The sequence below is a fragment of the Macaca thibetana genome, chromosome 7 (genome assembly GCF_024542745.1).
Source record: "Macaca thibetana thibetana isolate TM-01 chromosome 7, ASM2454274v1, whole genome shotgun sequence".
Taxonomy (NCBI): domain Eukaryota; kingdom Metazoa; phylum Chordata; class Mammalia; order Primates; family Cercopithecidae; genus Macaca; species Macaca thibetana.
The window spans coordinates 46084482-46097064 of record NC_065584.1 but is presented as its reverse complement, the minus strand read 5'-3'; the positions used below and the strand labels follow the sequence as shown (position 1 = coordinate 46097064).

General features: G+C 40.2%; 2 long non-coding RNA genes across 3 annotated transcripts in view; one reads left to right on the top strand and one right to left on the bottom strand.

Moving 5' to 3' along the window:
* The window catches only part of LOC126958969 (uncharacterized), a 93374-nt gene extending 92791 nt beyond the window's left edge, over positions 1-583 (bottom strand). The window contains exon 1 of one of the 2 annotated variants that reach the window (XR_007727417.1): positions 499-583. This is a non-coding gene — a long non-coding RNA (uncharacterized LOC126958969). The remainder of the gene's footprint in view (positions 1-498) is intronic. The other variant, XR_007727420.1, reaches the window with a different exon arrangement.
* The window catches only part of LOC126958967 (uncharacterized), an 84786-nt gene extending 83194 nt beyond the window's left edge, over positions 1-1592 (top strand). The window contains exon 3 of the long non-coding RNA XR_007727414.1: positions 508-1592. This is a non-coding gene — a long non-coding RNA (uncharacterized LOC126958967). The remainder of the gene's footprint in view (positions 1-507) is intronic.
* Positions 1593-12583: the final 10991 nt, after the last annotated feature.

Genomic DNA, 12583 nt, shown 5'->3' with positions numbered 1-12583 from the left:
GGCTGTCTCCGCTCACTGGAGTTCTCTTTCCCTGCTATACACATGGTTTTCTCTCTCATTTCCGTCAGGTCTTTCTTTACTCAAACGACATACTTTTTAAAAGAGGATTTCTATCTAAAATTTTATACACACATCTCTGTATCCCCCTTCCCGGCATATTTTGTTTTCTCCTTGGCCCTTATCACAGTCATGTGTGTATTTGTTCATGTATTTATTGACTGAGCGACTGATTTTTTTTCTCTCCCAGTAAGCTGCAAACTCTGTGAAGACAGGGATATTTTTCCCATTTTTGCCCCATCATGCTGCAAGCCCAAGATACAATTAGAACACATCCAATTCACTGTCCATCTACCTGTGGCATTTCAACCATGACCACAAACCAAATCACTCTCCCTGTATCACATTCCCTGAGAAACTTTTTTTTCTCCCACAGGAAAGATTTGTTTATTTTTCTGATTCAATCAAATGTACCACTAGTTTCTGCAGGATTATTTGTACCTCTTTCAGGATCCTGAAGAATTTGCTCCTGGGCCGTGAAGATGGGAAGCTGAGTCAGAGTGCATTTCTTCACCCAATCCCACAGCCACACATGCCTGCTCACTCACGGGATCTTCCCACTCTCCTTGGGAAGGCTTCCGAGCTGCTTCCTCAGGATGTCCTGTGATCGCAGCCTGACCTGTCAAAGCCATGCGAATGCCATCTGTTCAGTTATATAACTTGAGATCTGGGAAGAATTCTCAGCATAAGATTTGCTGCCCAAATCGAATCATTTTCAGAAAGGAGATTAAATATTCTTTGCTGGGAAAAGGAGAAATAACCAGACAAATTAACATTTCACTGAGTATAAACAAACCTTTGTCCAAAATACACAAATGAAAATGACAAATTTGCTTCACTAATATTTGCTTGCATTAAAAATATACACAGGACTATGGATCAATATCTTAAGTGCAAAATAAATTCTTAATTGGGAACATGGAATTATTAATTTAACCAATCTTAATTTTGTTTAGATCATTAGCCTGCAGTATAATGCCCCAAGCAGAATTTGGGGTGAGGGTCTTGGTGGGGGAAGAGGAAGTGCTCATTACTACAGACTTGACAAGATTCTTAACACTACAGAATGATTTTTCTTTCATGGGAGGGGAAGATATCTGGCCCACCAGCAGTCAGACAGAAACCCTGACTTGTGATTTTAACATTACCTTATGTGACCCATGGTCACCTTGTATGACCAAACAAAACCATTTATGAAATAGCTGCCTGGAGTTAAGGATTTAAATGGTAACTTTGTAGACTAGGTTTTCTCTCGTCATCTAATTTATTCGCCTTAACGCTTGTTTCTTTGCCCTTATTCTTACTTGCCTTCGAGTATAATATCCTGAGAATTTATGTTGAACAGCACTAATTTTTTCACATGGAGCTAGCACATGTTTATGACTAGTACAAGTTTATGACTACAAAAAACAGAGATTTTGTCATCTTAAACTGAATTTACTGGGAATAAAATCAGTCAATACAGAAAAGTATAACAAAGGAAATAAAAATCACCACAACTCCTACTACCCGAAGATTATATGGTTAAAGTGTTTCATATATTCTTCTGTAATTTTTACACATATATGTTTTTAAATAAAAATTAGCCCTACCTATAAACCAAACAATATTATTTAACTAACAAGAGAAGAATAAATTATATTTTTGGTTGGCTATATAACAAAGAGAATCCAGCCATTCAGAAAAAAACAGGGTAAGACAAGGAAGGAAGCCAAATAGATGGGCTGCAATGGAAGTTCACCCAGAATGAATGAATGAATGAATGAATGAATGAATGAATGAGGAGCTATTTTACTGACTGTGGTCAGTCAGGGAACACCTATTAGAAAAAGCAGCATTTGGCCAGGCGCAGTGGCTCACACCTGTAATCCCAGCATTTTGGGAGGCTGAGGCGGGCAGATCACCTGAGGTCAGGAGTTCGAGACCAGCCTGGCCAACATGGTGAAACCCCGTCTCTACTAAAAATACAAAAATTAGCCAGGTATGGTGGCACACACCTGTAATCCCAGCTACTCCAGAGGCTGAGGCAGGAGAATTGCTTGAACCCAGGAGGCAGAGGTTGCAGTGAGCTGAGATTGCACCATTGCACTCCAGCTTGGTCAACAGAGCCAGACTCCGTCTCAGAAAAAAAAGAAAGAAAGACAGAAAGAAAGAAAGAAAGAAAGAAAGAAAGAAAGAAAGAAAGAAAGAAAGAAAAGAAAGAAAGAAAGAAAGAAAGAAAGAAAGAAAGAAAGAAAGAAAGAAAGAAAGAAAGAAAAGAAAGAAAGAAAGAAAGAAAGAAAGAAAGAAAGAAAGAAAGAAAGAAAGAAAGAAAGAAAGAAGAAAGGAAGAAAGGAAAGAAAGAAAGAAGAAGAAAGGAGGGAGGGGAAAGGGAGGGAGGGAAGGGAGAGGGAGGGAAAGGAAGGGAAGGAAGGAAGGAAGGAAGGAAGAAAGGAAGGAAGGAAAGGAAGGAAGAGAAGGAAGAAAGAAAGAAGAAAGAAAGAAAAGAAAAGGAAGGAAGGAAGGAAGGAAGGAAGGAAGGAAGGAAGGAAGGAAGGAAGGAAGGAGGGAAAAAGAAAGAGAGAGAAAGAAAGAAAGAAAGAAAGAAAGAAAGAGGGAGGGAAGGAAGGAAAGGAAGGAAGGAAGGAAGGAAGGAAGGAAGGAAGGAAGGAAGGAAGGAAGAAAGAAAGAAAGAAAGAAAGAAAGAAAAGAAAGGAAGGAAGGAAGGAAGAAAGAAGGAAGGAAAAGGGAAAGAAAGAAAGAAAGAAAGAGAAAGAAAGAAAGAAAGAAAGAAAGAAAGAAAGAAAGAAAGAAAGAAAGAAAGAAAGAAAGAAAGAAAGAAAGAAAGAAAGAAAGAAAGAAAAGAAAAGGAAAAACAGCCTTTGAGTAGAGGCCAGTGAGCGATGGAACTCTGTAAGGATCTGGGGAAAACTTATCTATCCGGTTGGAGGGAACCGCAAGTGTGAAGGTACTGAGACAGGAGTGAACTCAGTGAACTGGTGGAACAGAACAGCATGGAGGCCCCGGGAGCTAACACAGGATGAGGCAATGGAGAACGGCAGGAGGGGACATGGCAGAGGCAGGTTTTTCCTTTTCCAGTTTTCTTCAGTTCTTCTGATTGCCTCAGGAGAAAAGTCTTAGTTTGATGTTAGCACATATTTAACACTTCGGGTGTTCACTACTCTATTTTTCAACAAAAAGATAGCAGATTTGGGGATCACAGCCTTCTGAGATGATGGTATTTAACTAAAATATAATAGCATTGGTCTTTATTTTCTTTATTTTCACAATTACTGTCTTTTCTTTTTTGATGTAGTGTCTCACTCTGTTGCCCAGGCTGAGTGCAGTGGCGCTTTCACAGCTCACTACAGCCTCTAACTCCTGGACTCAGGAGGTGGGATCCTCCCCCGTCAGCTCCTCGAGTAGCTGGGACTGTAGGCATACAGCACCACATCCGGCTAATTTTTTATTTCTTGTAGAGATGGGGTCTTGCTGTGTTGCCCAGGCTGGTCTCATACTTCTGGGCTCAAGTGATCCTCCCACCTTGGCTTCCCAAAGTGCTGGTATTACAGACACGATCCACCACAATCAGCACACAATTACTATCTGTTTATAGCGAGTGATGCTGGTTTCCTATTTACAGGAGTGATAAAGTCTTTTTTAAAACAAATGTATTTAAGTTTCAAATTAAATCATCTTAAAGAAAAATATGACATAAGAAATGTAAAAAAGTGGTACATGATCAGAAGTGGCAAAAATTCTAAAAGTAATTGGCAAATGACTTAAGTTTGGGAAACACAGTTCTAATCCATCCCACCTATACCTGGACACCCTAAAGACGAATCCAAACCTATTAGAGACTTATTCCTGCTTTCTAAGATGATCACAACCTAGTTAATCTAGTTATAAATTAATCTGGATCACTAGTCAGTGATACTCCCGCCCTCAAGTAAAATGGTTGCTTTTTGAGAGCTTTAATTCAGATTCTGTTTAGAAGAAATAACAGGTATCATGGTTAGTACAAGGATTGGTCAGAGAGCTATATCTTGCCTGTTAACCACATAGATTCTGGCAATGATTTCCCATTTATATCATCTAGGTGGTTTTACTGGTTGTTCCCCTAGTTGTTTCTCTTTTTTTTTTTGTTTGTTTGTGTTTTTTTTTAGACAGAGTACCACTCTGTCACCCAGGCTGGAGTGCAATGGTGCGACTTCAGCTCACCGCAACCTCCGCCTCCTGGGTTCAAGCTATTCTCCTGCCTCAGCCTCCAGAGAAGCTGGGATTACAGGCACCTGCCACCACATCTGGCTACATCTGGCTAATTTTTTGTATTTTTAGCAGAGACGGGGTTTTACCATGTTGGCCAGGCTGGTCTCAAACTTCTGACCTCAGGTAATCCACCCACCTCAGCCTCCCAAAGTGCTGGGATTACAGGCCTGAGCTACCACGCCCGGCCCTCAGTTGTTTCTTAATTTGCCTGCTAGTTTGTTTTTGATATGATACTAATTGAAATGGAGGTCCTTAAATGAACTTCTTTCATAAACAAAAACATTAGTTTTGGCAGTGATGGCTTACAAGAGTGTGTTCTATAATACCTACTTTGCAGATGCAATTTGAATTCTTCAATACGAAATATTTGGATTTCTTTTTCCTGAAATTCTTTCTAATGAGATTTTTGTGGATTTTTTTTTTTTTTTTTTTTTTTTTGAGACAATGTCTCACTGTTGCCTACCCTGGAGTGCAGTGGCACAATCATGGCTCTCTGCCGCCTCAAATTCCTGGGCTCAAGTGATCCTCTTGCCTCAGCCTCCCACCTCAGCCTCCTGCCTCAGCCTCCTGAGTACCTGGGACTACAGATAAGTGCCACCACCCAGCTAATCTTTTATTTTTTGTAGAGACAAAGTCTCACTATGTTACCCAGGCTGGTCTCAAACTCCTGAACTCAAGCAATCCTCCCATCTTGGCCTTCCAAAGTTCTAATGAGATTTAAGCAAGGAGATGGATGGAAGTTGCTTTGTATTACTGATGTTCTCAGAAAAAAGAAAATCAAATCTGAACACAGCTGTTGCAAGTACAGGTGCAGACTGATTACTAGCAAGTTAGATGGCCCAACACCATATTCATCTAAATGTAAATATTTTGCTTGTTTTTCAGTGACTTGTAGAAGAGTGATTCTGGAAAATACTGCCCCTACATTCAAATGGGAGAAAGCCTCCCTTGTACCAAATTTGCAATCATTACAAAACTGTTGATATAATCTTAACAATCAGAAGAGAAGTTGCTTACTCATTTAAATTACTGGTAAGATTTTTGTAAGCCCTGTGACAAAACACATGAAGTGATGAAAAATTCTTCCCCCGCAGAAAGAAAAGAAAAAGCCCTGGAGGATCCAGGTCTAGCCTCAACTCTGTCAACTACTCCAGTACCTATTAACCTTGAAGAGCTACTTAGTTTCTGCAGGCTCAGATTTTTTAACTCTAGAATGAGAGGAATACATTAGACTCCCTTTGGGATAAAAATGCAGTGTTTTGGCCTGGTACGGTGGCTTACGAATCTGTAATCCCAGCACTTTGCGAGGCTGAGGCAGGTAAATTACTTGAGGCCAGATGTTCGAGACCAGCCTGGCCAACATGGCGAAACCCCATCTCCACTAAAAATACAAAAATTAGCTGGGCATGGTGGTGCACGACTGTAATCCCATCTACTTGGGAGGCTGAGGCAGCAGAATCACTTGAACCCAGGAGGTAGAGGTTGCAGTAAGCTGAGATCGCACCACTGCACTGCAGCTTGGGGGACAGAGCAAGACTCTGTCTCAAAACAAAACAAAACAAAACAAAACAAAAATGCAGTGTTTTCACAAAATAGCATCAACAGAAAAAATTACCAAAGTTAATAAATTGGCACTACATAAATAGGATATCTGCATTAAAAATGTAAAGGATTTTCTGAATGACCAAGCAATTAAATTATAGAAAACTGCAAGCACAAACAAATACACTTGTTAGAAAAAGTGTAATTATAGGAAAGTGCTAAATTACATTTGGACATTGAAAAGCCATGAAATGATTCAGGCAGACAAAAATAAAATATATGAAATAAGAAGCACACAACAGTTGTGATGTAGCCATAGGCCTGCCCAACTTGTTGGACCAAAGAAGGAAAAAAATGACTATATAATAAATGATTTGTCTTTTCCATTCCTAAAATATGCACAACTGTCTGGATCATTGTGATATGAATATAATGCCAGGTTATCGCAAATGGGATCAATGCATAGCTGTTAGAAGGGAACTGTGAAATCTCCAGCCCTGAGCTCTTCTTCTGGAAGGGTGGAGAGAGAACAACAGCCAGTTTATGAAACCATTAGGAAGTATTTATAGGTCCATGCTTATATCATTTCATAATAACTTACATGTTATTGTCTGCTTGTATATTGTGTGATCTAAGAACAATTTCCAAATTAAAATATTGTAATTGTTCCCATTAAGTTTATCCTGACAGATCTTCTTTTTTTTGGGGGGGGGGTGGGGGACAAGATCTTGATCTGTCACCCAGATGCAGTGGTGGCACAATCAGGGTTCATTGCAGACTCAATATCCTAGACTCAAGTGATCCTTCCCCCTCAGCCTCATGAGTAGCTGGGACTATAGGCATGTGCCACCACACCTAGCTAATTTTTTTTTTTTTTTTTTGAGATAAGATCTTATTATGTTGCCCAGGCTGGTCTTGAACTCCTAGGCTCAAGTGACCCTCCTGCCTTACCCTCCCAAAGTGCTGGGATTACAGGTGTGAGCCGCCATGTATCCTGACAAATCTTTCTTTTTACTGCTCCTTTAAGTGGGACCTGTCTTTGACCCAATACTCTGAACCAATATATTCACCTGAGAGAGAGAAAAGAAACTGTATTACAAATAAAGCAAAACTGGAACAAGAAGCCTTGGTCACATTTGTTGAAGACTAGCATAATGCTGGCTAGTCTGGCCAGATGTCTGAGAATGGATTAAATGGCTTTCTGCAGTTCTTTTTAGGATCAAGATGTTATAAAAAGCTTTAGTATTTGATACATTTCAAGGGAGAAAAGGCTGCGTTTACTTATTTTTAAATGCTGTGTGTCTTTGTACTTAGGTGAATACATGTGAGTATATTTTAAATTAAATTCCTTTCAACTATTTCAACTATTTTTACAGACATCATTTACTGAGAGGACAAATGGGTAATATAAAAAAAACTGCCATGGGTGGAGGTGAAATGTTGTAACTTACAGGCAGTAATTTATCTTTCTACTGGCATATCAGGATATGGTGATGACTACACTTGTTGCTCAAATTATTTCCTAGTAACAACCTCAAAGGAAACCATGTTGAATCTGAAATCATCTTGCATTTGAAAGCCTGTTTGGCCTTCTTACAGATCACATTTTCAAAGAGGTCAGAAGTCAATGTATATGGAGAATTTCAGACACTGTACCGCCTACCACAGGGATTACACTCAGAGGCCTAAACATGTCACAGGAAAAGTTGTTAGACTGTCTAAAGAAAATCAGCGGCCAGGCATGGTGGCTCATGCCTGTAATCCCAGAACTTCCAGAGGCCAAGGCAGGCGAATCACTTGAGGTCAGACGTTCGACATCAGCCTAGCCAACATGGTGAAACCCCGTCTCTACTAAAAATCCAAAAATAAGCCGGGCATGGTGGTGGCGCATGCCTGTAATCTCAGCTACTCAGGAGACTGAGGCAGGAGAATCACTTGAACTCGGGAGGCGGAGGTTGCAGTGAGCTGAGATCGTGTCACTGCACTCCAGCCTGGATGACAGTGAGACTCTGTCAAAGAAAAAAAGAAAAAAAAAGGTAAAAAAAAAAAAAGAGAAGAAAATCAACTGGAAGAGGGTAAAGGGAAGCAAAATCTCTTTGCAACATTGGGAAGTGAATTTGCACAAAGGACATTCCAAAACGTCCATGAAGTTGACTGGGAAAAAAAAAAAAAAAAAGAAATACAAATGTAAAGTTTAAAGGAGCCCATGAACCTAAGGAAACAGATACTAGGGATTTTTGAGCTGAATACAAAACCTCTAAGAAGCAAAAGAAAAAAATATTTTTGCCAAGAGGCATCCTTTCTACATCTAAAACAAAACCCACAAATACCCATGAGTAATATCATACAGGTTATGAAGTTCCCATGCAAAACCAGCAACATTTTCATATACCAGAATTGCTGGAACAGTTGCAGATATTCCTTTAAAAACAATCTGACTGTGTAACAGCTCTGAAACACAAAGCTAGGCCACAAAACTACATTTCACCACATATATCAATTTTCTTGAACCCTCTCACTATCAGATTTGGCCAACTTTTAAAGTTCCAAAGTTAGTAAAGAGACTGTGAATCAGACACTAAAATATGTTCTACTTTGTACTGCAGCAATGCCATATTTAAGAAAAATATGAAAATGAATCAAAAAGCAAACAAGATTGTGGAATTCCCTGATATTATATTGTATTTCAGCAGCAGCCTCTGTATTACACACTGGAATAGCTTAAATGTATCTTTTTCAATTAATTTCCCTTTTTTTCCAGAAGAATAAAGAAGTATATTTATTACAGTAAATAAAGTTGGCATTGCTCATATTAAACAAACAGGATGTCTGAACTGTATGCATTAAAAGATTTCAGAATCACAAGAAAGCAAATTACACATATTAGTGCTCATGCTTTCAGAAAGAATGGAAGACTTCGAAAGTACTAAATTACACGTAGGTACTAGAACGAAAAAAATGACAAGATAGGGTGTAATTGGTGGTGAGGATTGGAACTTTTTCTCACTTAAAATACATTGGGCTCATTTGTGTGTGCAATGCATCAGTCCCTAATGCAAGAAAGAAAAGCCATGAATATGGACAGAATCAAAGTCTTCTCCAAATGGAAGATCCAAATCAGAACCCTTGAGGAGGTTTGCCTCAGCACCCGCTGTAGAAGTGGTTGGCACACACACAACCAGACACAAGGTAACATGGTAGAGCAGTGTCGAGAAGAGGATCTACAGTGGTCTCCACTGTCCTGGCGGTGACCTCCTCCTCTGACTGTTCTGTGTGTAACGGGACTGACTTGCGCATGCGGTTCAGGAAACCAAAGGTCTGGTTTGCTATCCTCTGATCTTGTAGGTCATGTGATTGGACAAGCTCATTTGCCCCTGGGTGGATGGTGTTCAGTGACCCACCTTGCTGAGTCATGCTAAACCTGTTCAGCCTGTAGCCTTAGTTCTTTAATGAAAGTGCCCTTAGTTGCATTTAGAAGCACTGACCTGCCCTCTCCCTTCTTTGTTCTGTGTCTCAATGTCATTGACACAGGACGGGGTTCCACACAGGATGTGATTCATATGAGCCAATCTCGAGTAGGTTTCTTGTGGTTTTTAGTTTTGTTTTAGTCAAAAGAAGGGAAACTTAACCATTTCCAACAGGTTTGGTGAAGGTAAAAGCATTTCTCTCATTTTTCTGTCCATGCAAAAGTGCATACTGGGAGACCGCAAAAGTCAAGGCGATTTGTGGGCCTATTCCTCCATTTCTCCCACCAGGTGTGGGAAAGAAGCAGAAATTTCTGGCTTTGAATGGATTCTACAGATCCCTGAGTAGAATAAATTTCTAATTGTTAAAAAGACCTCAAACTTGGCCAGGTGCGGTGGCTCATGCCTGTAATTCCAGCACTTTGGGAGGCCGAGGTGGGCGGATCACCTGAGGTTAGGAGTTCGAAACCGCCTGACCAATATGGAGAAACCCCGTCTCCACTAAAAATACAAAATTAGCTGGGCGTGGTGGTGGTCGTCTGTAATCCCAGCTTCTTGGGAGGATGAGGCAGGAGAATCGCTTGAACCCAGGAGGCGGAGGTTGCAGTGAGCCGAGATCATGCCATCACATTCCAGCCTGGGCAACAAGAGCGAAACTCTGTCTGGAAGAAAAAAAAAAAACACGCGCAAACTTGTAAGGACCTTTAGAGTTGACCAAACGCTTTCACATTAGTAATTTCATTTGTGCCACACAGCTTGCCCATGAGATAAGTCAGGGTTGGCCTCCTCTTTATATGAGTTGATATTTTTAAAAATTGGAATATACCGTAATATGTGTCCTGTATAAGTGATGTTCATTGTACAAGTAATTTTCATTATTCCCCACTAGTGTAGATAAGGGAGGAAAATCTGTGACAGAGGCCATACTCCAGCCCCCAAAAATACATACTTCACCCTACCCCAGAATATATGGAAGAATATGTTCAAGAGAAAGTGACTGCTCACGCCTTATTTTAATTTTTCTAAAACAGGAAGCAGGCAGAACAGCGGGGAAAAGGGAAGCTAACGCCTTCCCCTTTCATTTTCTCTGGGGCTGTGATGCAAAGCAATGCTTCAGAATATTTTAACCCCAGCCAATCACCATAAGAGAACACATAATTAAAAGTATCACAGGTAAGAGTTAAAGAAAATGATTTTCTGAGCTGTTGGCTTATTTCGAAATAGAGACAGAGTCTCGCTATGTTGTCCAGGCTGGTCTCCAACTCTTGATCTCAAGCAATTCTTCCACCTTGGCCTCCCAAAGTACTGGGATTACAGGCCTGAGACAACACATGTGGCCCTAAGCTATTTTTTAAAAGACAATGTTTAACACATGATATGAACATATGTGTGTGGTAAGTAAAGTAGAATGAGATTTCTTTACTTTTTCTTTTCTTTTTTTTTTTTTATTTTATTTTCTGAGACAGCATCCCACTCTGTCAGTCTGTCACCCAGGCTGGAGTGTAGTGGTACGATCATGGCTCACTGCAACCTCAAACTTCTGGACTCAAGTGATCCTCCTGCCTCAGCCTCCCGAGTAGCTGGGAGTATAGGCACCCACCCCTACATCCAGTTAATTTTTTTATTTTTGCTTTTTAGAGGGGAGTCTTACTATGTTGCCCAGGCTGGTCTTGAACTCCTGGCCTCAAGTGATCCTCCTGCCTCAGACTTTCAATGCGCTAGAATTATAAGCATGAACCGCCTTGCTTGGCCGAGATTTCTTTATATTGTTTGCTCTTTGTTTCAGAATTTTTAAAAGGTTACTCCTTATCTATCCTGATGACAAAACTCCCCCTCAGGTTTTGGGCAATTTGTCTCACATAAAAATCTCCTTTTCTTTCTTTCAATGATGTATCATCACCTGAATGCTGTAAATGCTACTGGCCTTTTTGGCAATCATCACAAAACTATTTTTTATTATTTTGAGCATCCTTGAGGATTATTTGAATCTCTCTATATCTGTTCTTGTCACATTCCCTCTCTCTCCTTCTGTTTGTCTTTCTGGGTTCCTCTTTCTCTATCCATGCCTGTCATTTTACCCTCTCTGACTTTCTCCTGCTACATACTATCCCTTCCCCACCTCATTCCTGTTAACTGATGTCCTTTATGTACTAACAACAATATTAATTCATAAAATATTTCCCTCCCTTGGGCTCCCTCATATCCCTACTCTACTCTTCCCACAGTCTGCCCTAAAATATCTTTTACAAATGCTTGAAGAGTCACCTTAAAAATCAGGTCATCAGATGTATGCAAATTGTGAAAAATTTGAGCTGATCCAAATGTTTCTCAGTGGGAGACTGATTAAATAAATTGCGGTGGGTTTATTAAATGGAATGCCATACAACTATTAACAGTGCAACCATTTATTGACATGGAAGGTTGATCATGGCTTTTTTTTTTTTTTTTTTTTTTTTTGAGATGGAGTCTCGCTCTGTCACCAGGCTGGAGTGCTGTGGCGCAATCTCAGCTCACCGCAACATCCGCCTCCCGGGTTCAAGCGATTCTCCTGCCTCAGCATCCCGAGTAGCTGGGACTATAGGTGCGCACCACCATGCCCAGCTAATTTTTGTATTTTTAGTAGAAACGGGGTTTCACCAGGTTGGCCAAGAAGGTCTCTATCTCTTGACCTCATGTTGCCCCCACCTTGCCTCCCAAAGTGCTGGGATTACAGGCGTGAGCCACCGCACCCGGCCTCATGACATATTTTTTGCATTAAAAAGGTGAGTTACAGAGCAATATGTCTAATATGAAGATACTTTTAAGTATACATATTTGCATGGGAATGGTTTTAGAAGGATTTATTCCAAATTGTGAAAGGAGATTGCCTCTACATAGTGGAATTTGCAGTTATTTCATTTTGTTGTTTTGCTTTTTTCTTATATGTATTTTTTAGTTTTGCGACAAATCCATGTTTGTTTGTTTGTTCTTTGCAAAGTTAAATTGTTTCTAAAACACAACATTTGTCACTGCTATTCAAAGAAAGGTATCAAGGACTCCCTCTCTCCACCTTCCTGATGCCATTTCCATTTTTGATGTAGGGAACAGAAGGAGATGTTTCTCATGGGTTCTCAACCACCAGAAGACAAAAGACAAACTGAGGCTATCATTAGCTTCATTTTTCCCTCCCACCCATAGAGTCAGCACCATCCAACATATACAGATACCCTAGAAACCAGCATGGCCCCTCACCTTGCTGACAGAAGCAAAATATATGATCTGTAGCTCTCAGG